The sequence below is a fragment of the Amphiura filiformis genome, chromosome 5, assembly GCF_039555335.1.
Source record: "Amphiura filiformis chromosome 5, Afil_fr2py, whole genome shotgun sequence".
NCBI classification, from domain to species: domain Eukaryota; kingdom Metazoa; phylum Echinodermata; class Ophiuroidea; order Amphilepidida; family Amphiuridae; genus Amphiura; species Amphiura filiformis.
Genome location: NC_092632.1, coordinates 21,503,177 through 21,512,124, shown reverse-complemented (window position 1 = coordinate 21,512,124; position 8,948 = coordinate 21,503,177).

Genomic DNA, 8,948 nt, shown 5'->3' with positions numbered 1-8,948 from the left:
TAAAACCACTTTGTATGTAGAGATATTTCAGGACATGAAATGAAAGATGGGTACTGATGAAAATCAGGGTATTATATCGCCTTAAAATAGTTATCTTTAGATCAGTTCAATTTAATCTATTAGATAACAATTTTTAATCTAAGCTAATCGAATAGATTAACTTTTTTAATCTCGTGAAATTAGAGAGTAGTACGCGAGTACGTGCCCTGGCACCGTGGGGGGGGGGGCGAATCGATCAATTCAGCACACCCTAGATCGATTCTGCGGCCCATGCAAGAAAGGAGGTATAAATAACGGGACACTATAGTGCATTTTCCCACCCAAGAAATTATTTTGCCCATCCATCAAATTCAACTGCCCCAAAATGCCCACCCAGTAAATTATTTTGCCCACAATATAGAAGAAAAATAGGCCTAAGGTAAAATTGCATGTTTTTTCTTGCGCTTCACGTATACACTGGCCCATTAAATATCAAAATTTACCTCTAAAATTGAATTCGCGCGCAAATGTCCCAGTAAAACCGGTTTACAAAATATGCTCGGTCCCCTAAATTTAAATGCTTCCACCACGTCCACCGCTACCGATTCCTTCCGTCTACCAATAGTGTTTTTGCTGCTATGTTATTATTTAATAAGGAAATTATTAATTTTTTGAAATGTGCTTTTATTTGTATTTGGCAGTACATTCCTGGTAGCTGTGGACTGAGAGGACATGTCGCCGTGGTCCGACAGACAACACAGACAGGACAGAAGACACCATAGAATCAGAAGATGGTCAAGACGTAGGCCTAGGCCCCTATACGATCGTTAGCTCAGGGGATACTAGTACTAGGAAGTCCGATTCTAATTGGGACTCCCGGAAGTTGATCATTGAAGATAGACACAATCCCTGTAGAAAATACCCGAGACAGACCTAGAGACATCCTCACAGGTAATCTGCACACCAGAGACAAGTACCAACATGACAAGACCAAATAGACGACGACACGACTCGCGTCACGCGACTCGACAGGGGCATGTAAAGAGTTGCAGGCGATGAGTACACCACCAGACGTACAAAGCGTGCTAGCTTTGAGCAAATAGATCAGGGGTCTTTGGGAGCTGCGCGGTCCAAAAAACTGGGGTCTTTCCGAGGGAGCATGGAAAATGTTTGATATGATCAAAATTGTATATTTTGAGTTCGAGAGTCGGAGTCCTCCTTTTCGTGATTATGTCACTTTCGATTGCGTCACTAAATATTAATGGTATCAAAAAATAAGTTGGGGTAAGGGACGAAAGAACAGTGCTATTAAGCACGCCGCCAGGCAACCAACATTCTGTAATTACCAAGAACACATTTGAGGTATTGAAAGACAGGTGACTGTGATTTCTTTTATAATATTAATCAATGTATTCTTTTTTGGGCCGAGAATCTTTCTCTTCAACTTTCTATTATTTCGATTAATGTAAATGGGTTAAGGTCAAAATCGAAGTTGGAAAACGTTTTTGCTTATTTTAATTTAAAAAAGTTCGATATTATTTGTTTACAGGAAACATTTTGGGATGATGATTTTGTTATAACTTATGTTAAACACCAATGGGAGGGGGATATGTTTTTTCAAATTTGAAACCGACTCAAATTTGTTTGTGTGTGTGGGTGTGTGTGTGTGTGTGTGTGTGTGTGTGGGGGGGTGACAATTATAGTCAGAAAAGATATTGATATTAATTTCCTGCAGGGGCCAGAGAAATATACGAAGGGTAGGATTCTCCAAGTTGATGATTATGTGACGACCGTTTTTAATGTGTATGCCCCTATAAATGGATTCAAAGAAAGAAAGGATTGTTTTAACATGTTTTTTTGATTATGTTGCTGGTTAATTTAAGAATTTTAATTTGGTTTCCCACAGTAATGACAAGTCCAATGATTTTATATCCTGACCCATCCAGAGCTCAGCTTTTAAAATTTTTGTAGATATCTTAATATCCATGGCATATGGCGTCGAAAACATCCGTCAGTAAGTGAGTTCACATGCAGAAGAAGGGGAGTCGTATCGATAAAATTTTAGTTTCCGATAACGTCAGTTTTCAGGTTAATCATACTGACATCACTTCTTTCCCTTGGAAATGATCACGATTCGGTGTAAGGTTTCCGTGGATTAGTCGAGTCACTGGGGGGGGGGGGGGGGGGGGGGGGGGGGGGGGGGGGGGGGGGGGGGGGGGGGGGGGGGAGAGGAGTGGGGAAAAAAAAAAAAAAAAGAAAAAAAAAAAAAAAAAAAAAAAAAAAAAAAAAACAGAGCCCGCTTTATGATGACAATGGTATGAAGATTTAAAAAATGATACTAGAAATTAGCCATGCAAAAAATATTGGCTAAGGAAAAACATAAGGAAAAATGAGTCTGGTTAAATAAATTAAACATGAGTGGAGTTTAAAACTGCCAAGTACAAAAAACAAGGGGTGCCAGGGGGCTATCATAAGGGCTAAAATGCAGGGAATTGTGGAGGGGGAAAACCTACCAAATATATTAATTATTTTAATTCAGAAATCACGTGATCAATATTTTAAAAGGTAATCATGATGTTATGTTAAAAACAAGTCATGCAATTGCAAAGGAGTGACTAGATTAAATCTAAAAAAAAGATTCCCAATAAGAACCCGGAGCCACTGAGAAATGCCATTGTTGATGGACCAGCCCAATGATCAGAATAGACTACCGGGGCACTCCACCGCAAAAGGTGACCAGAGACAAAAAATCGGCAAACAGCAGATGACCAGCAACCTCGCCTACACTGGCCTGTCATATAGCAAAATTCGGCTTCAATTCGGGCTAAATAGCGAAGGACTGTCCAGACAATGACTACGAATACTACGACTCGGACGCGTCCGAATCCGAAATCGATGATCAGCTTTCGGGTGGTGCCAGTGGTTCCGCTTCCGAGTTACGTTCCGAGAGCTGGTCATTGATGAGGAGAAGACGGCACAGTCACATAGCATGAATCACCCAGAGACACCAGTAAAACGAAGCAGAATCGCAAAATATGACCATCCCAGAGACCCCACCGGCAAATATTCAGACAAGACAGGACGCGAGGACAAAACGGACAAGACCCAATACGGACGACGACTCAAGCTCGTGGAAGGACCCGATAAAGGGAGAAAAAAAAGAGCTACGAGCACACCACCAAGCAACCAAAACACGGTAAAGACCAAGAACAGTTTTGAAGGATAAGCGATTGTGATTTTTTTATAATATTAATCAATGTATTCTTTTTTGGGCTCGAGAATTTTTCTCTTCACAATCATGGCTGTTTCAATTGTTTCAATTAATGTAAATGGGTTAAGGTCAAAATCTAAGTTGCTTATTTTAATTTAAAAAAGTTTGATATTATTTGTTTACAAGAAACATTTTGGGATCACGATTTTGTTATGTCAAATGTTAAATATCAGTGGGAGGGCGATATGTTTTTTTTCAAATTCAGATCCAGATCCAAATTTTAGTAAGGGGGTAGACTTCTCCGTAGTCCACTTGCCAACTGTGCATACTCTGGCTATTACATTTAAGCTTAAAACTCTGATTCAATTATTTGTGCACAATTGATAGATTTTCACATCTGATCTTTTCAGTCACCCTACTCCCTCTGTTTGTTAGCTTCCCAAGTGGACTACTGACTTTGCCTTGCGGTTAACATTTTTAACACGGGACTCTATGGAGAGTTAGGCCAAAATTGGTCATGATGTAATGCATCTGTAAATGAATCTGGCTTGTGATTGGTCGCCCAGATCTCGTTATTGTTTAAATCCTCCCGACACGTACCATTACCATTAACTATACATGGTACACATCTATCTATGGAATGCGGCGCTTTTGTGCTGGCGCGAAAGTTGGTGGATGAACGTACGCATCTAGCGCGTATTGTACCACCATGCTTAGTCTTGTGGTTAGATTTGATTGATAAACAAGTATGATTGACAGTGTGTTTTAGAGAACGAAGTCCCGGGGTAAACAGGGGGTAAAGTTCTGCTTAAAAGGGGCACTTCGTGATCCACAGCCTCATCCCCCCACTTTTCTCAAAAAAAGTTGAGATTTTTATATCACTGGAAACCTCTGGCTACATAATGTTTATGTACAAAATATTTCTTGCAGATAAATTCGTTTTGCAAAGATATCGTGAAATTTGAATTTCGTTCTGGTGCACCAGAACGAAATTACAACGCATTGTCTATGGAGCAGTGTAATACACATAATCATGCATAACTCGCAAACGCAAAATCGGAATCAACTGAAATTTTGGGAATAGGTTTTTTTCGTGGATATGTACTGAAAAATGTCATAAAAAGAGGATGCTAGGATCACGAAATACTCCTTTAAAAGTGAAAGTCCATAGTCGATTTTTAACTCATAATAAACTGGCAGATTCTAAAATTAGAATTGTTCAGTATTGAAGTGCCATTATAGTTATGCCATTATGATATGTTGCATTCAATAATATAAGCCTACGTATTGCTTATACTGTCACAAATATAATTATATAAACTTTTTCATAACCATTTTGTACTAGTATTTTGATGTAATAACTATCAGTATAATTTAGAGTTCAACTGAATGCGTTCATCATGATTAATAACATATTGTTATTTATCAAAAATCGACTATGGCATAGTCTAGTAAAGGGGTGGCAATTTTAATCAGAAAGGGTATAGATATTAATTTCTTAGGGGCTAAAGAAATTGTGAAGGGAAGGATTCTTGAGCTCAAAATCGAAGTTGATGATCGTGTAATTACGTTATTTAATGTTTATGTTCCCAACAGTTTTAAAAACAGGAAAGATTGTTGATATATTTTTTTGACTATATAGCAAGTTATTTTAATGACCAAGAATATATCATTTGTGGTGATTTCAATGTAGCTTCTCACTGTATTTTTGAAATTCTGTAAAATTTTTAATGTTCACGATATTTGGCGTAAAAAACACCCCAAAGTCCATGAATTCACGTGGCGGAGAATAAGGAATGATGTCCTTATTCAAAGCAGAATTGACAAAATATTAATTTCTGACAACATGATTTCCAAAAGTCAAAACATCTGACATTACCCTTTCCCCTGGAGTGATCATGACTTGGTTAAGGTTTCTTTGGATGTCAGTCAGGTCACTGGGGGAAGGATTTGGATTTTGATAAAAATTGTTAAAAATGAAGATTTTGTATGAATATTAGAATTTGCATTGAATTAAAAAAAGGTTCATTTTATGACGAAAATATTATTCAGTGGTATGAAGATTTAAAAAATGATTTAAAAAATAATGCCATTAGACATGCAAAAAACATGGCTAAACATTTCTGACAACTTTTCGATCCAGAGAGGTATTAGACAGGGGTGTCCTCTCAGCATGCTCAGTGCCTTGTTATATGTGCACACTGCGGAGCCACTGAGAAATGCCATTGTGAATAACTCCAGGATCAAAGGGTTGTTTTTCAGCATGCTGATGATTCAACTACTGTTGTTAAAGATATTGAGTCAATTTGTTTGATTGTTTCAAAAATTATAACAAATCTTCTGGGTCAAAGGTCAATTTTGAGAAATCTGAAATTTTGCCCCTGGGTTTAGCAGCAGTTAACCCCCCTGTGAATTTGCCGTGTAAGTTTATCTTGGGCCATACTGAGATGCTGGGTGTTTATATTGGCTCTGATGCTGTGGCCTGTGAGCAGAATAATTGGTCTCTCAAGATTGATAAAATAATCAAATAATTCACGTGGAGGAGAAACATAAAGGGTAAATTAATTCAAAGTAGAATTGACAAGATTTTAATCAATGACAAAAACATTGATTGTATTTCCAATCCTACTATTATTCCGTTTGTGTGGAGTGACCACGATATTGTGTATAAAGGTGGGCATACACGAGGAAATTGCAATTGCAAGGCCCATTACTTAGTGGGTAAGATTATGTGCTCACTGACCATAAAGCTAAGCAATTGATCAAAATACACGAAGCAATGGGTGGCCTTGCAATTCCTTGAGCGTGCTCATAGGTTTGGGGATATACTCAAAACATAAGTAGTGGCTAATGATTTTCGTAATCATATCCAAGTGGCTCATGTGTTGTCCTGAAAGCAAAAGATTGCCATTCTCTCCTGTATATCTATACAATTTTCCATAAAGAAAAGGCTAAGGAAAACTAAGATCAAAAGGGCTAAACACCACTACCAACAACAACATAGACCCACAAGTGTATTATAATGTGGCATTTGCACACATTTATCATGTTGTGGATGGTGAATCAAGCTGGTCCCTACACATCCCCAAATGAATGCAGTGACCAACCGGTGTTCATTCAGCTGATTGGCTGAAGGAGGTCAGATTGCGTACAACAACCTTGAAAGTAGAGCATGTCTCTACTTGTTTGCCCGTTGCTCGGGGGATTAATTTGCCCGATGCTCGGGGGATTAATTCCTTGCAAATCCAAAATACACGGAGCAATCTTTTTGCAAGATGTGTGTAACAGGCAATTGCTTGGAAAATTGCCTCGTGTATGTCGGCCTTAACTGTTACAATCCTAATGTGTCGTCCATAGGCCCAGGTGTGTGGAAACTCAATAAGGCTTTGAGCGATCAAACTTACAGTGATTCGATTCGTAAATGCATTCAAGCATAAAAAATAAACCTAGTTACAATGAGGATGTTTTTAAATGTTACGATGAATTAAAAAGAAAATATTAAAAACATTAGTATTTACTACGTGAAACGTACTAAACTGAAACATAAAGAAAAAAAGATTCTCCAAAAATAAAAATTCGTCATGAATACAAAAAAACTAATAAATATCAGGATTATGACCTTACTTTAGTCAAAACTCTTGAAATGGACCTTAAAATTATGGAAGAAGAATGCAATGGGGCGGCCATTAGGTCTAAAATATCCAATATTCAATTAGGGGAAAAACCCAATAAATATTTTTATAACCTGGAAAAAAATATTAAAAAAAATAAAATTATTAGTTCCCTTAGAAATGATAAAGGCGAATTAGTCAGTACCTCTGACGAAATTGTCAGAGAAACCCAACATTTTTATTCTAATCTGTATAGTTTTATCAAATGTGAAGAAGAAAGACAGGATAATTTTATTGAAACCATTAATAATAAGTTATGCAACGATGATGCTAAAATGTGTGCTGCTCCTTTGAGTATGCCAGAATTAATTAGAAGCAGTTTTTAAAATGGACAAAAATAAGTGTCCTGGCTCAGATGGATTAACAGCCGAATTTTTTTGTTATTTTTTAATGAATTAGGTCCGGAACTTTTAAGAATAGCTAAAATCATTTTTGAATGTAAAATTATGCCGGACAGCATGAGGGATTCAATCATTACTTTAATTCCCAAAAAGGGAGACAAAAGCAATCTCAAAAATTGGAGACCAATTTCTTTATTAAATATAGATTATAAAATCATTACCAAAGCTCTGGCGGCAAGAGTTTCCAAAGTAATTGGGAACATTGTTTCGCCAGACCAAACATGCTGCATCCCTGGAAGAGATATTTCTGACAATGTTTTAGCTATGAAAGATTTGGTGGATTTTATTTCGACACAAAATTTAGATGGTTATTTCGTTAAAATAGATCAACAAAAAGCTTTTGATCGTGTTAATCATCATTATCTTATCAAGACCCTCATTAAATTTGGTTTCCCTGATTATTTTACTGAATGGATTAAAATTTTATATAATAATGTGACTAGTAGAGTCCATGTTAATGGTTATTTGTCTGATACAATTGAAATTCAAAAAGGGATTAGGCAAGGCTGTCCTTTAAGTGCTTTACTTTATGTTCTGACAGCCGAGCCTATGAGACAGCATATTGTTAACAATAAAGAAGTGAAGGGGTTTGAAATTTCTGGGTCTAAAGCTCTGATATTTCAACATGCTGACGACACCAATTTTTTTGTTCAAAACTGTGTTTCTGTACACCACATTTTCAAAACATTTAAAATGTACGGTGAGGCCTCTGGGTCAAAAGTTAATTATGAAAAATCTGAAATTATTCCTCTTTGGAAAGCCACCCCCTTTCAAATTCATGACTGCGATCTTCAATTCGTGAAATCGGATCAAACCAAAGTCTTAGGGCTTCATATTGGGACAAAGGCCATCAAATGCGAACAAGAAAACTGGAATAGTATAATAAATAGATGTAAGAAAATTTTAAATTGCTGGAGACCCAGAGACCTCACGGTAAAAGGAAAAGTTTTAATTTGTAATTCGCTTGTTATTTCAAAAGTAATATATGTAATGAATGTAACACATCTTCCAAATTGGGTGGTTTCAGATTTGAAATCAGCCATGGTTAATTTTATTTGGAATGGTGGCAAACCGAAGATTAAGTATAATGTTTTAATTGGTACCGTAAATCGGGGCGTTTAGGCCTTATAGATCTTGATAGAATGAAATGTGCTCTTAGATGCAAAATGATTCAAAAAATGTTTGACGATGATAGTACAATCAGTCCGATTACAAAAAATCTTATGGAATTTAATCTGTCCAAATACAAAAATTTTAATCTTGGGCGAGACACATTTCGTGTCACGCTTAATCATCGTCAGATGAATGATCTTCCTCAATTTTACAAAGAAATGCTTGAAGCATGGTTCAGGCTCACAAAGGACAACCTTGTTGAGCCTGTCAATAACCATGAGATCATGTTGCAACCTCTTTTTGATAACCCATTTATAGGAATTAATCAGATCCCATGTTTTGTTAGTGCGGGTATTGTCAGAATTAGAGATATAATTTATGAGGTCACGCCGGGGTTTATGCCGCCGATTGCAGTTGGGGAGATTCTTGATGATGCGGTGGATATAGGGTTGGTGACAATTTCTCTCCACCACATCAAGAATTTACCAAATTCATGGAAGAGGAAAATAAAAATTATTCCTTAGGCGCCGATCAAATGTAATTCCCAGCATTCATTTCTGGAATGCTGGGGAA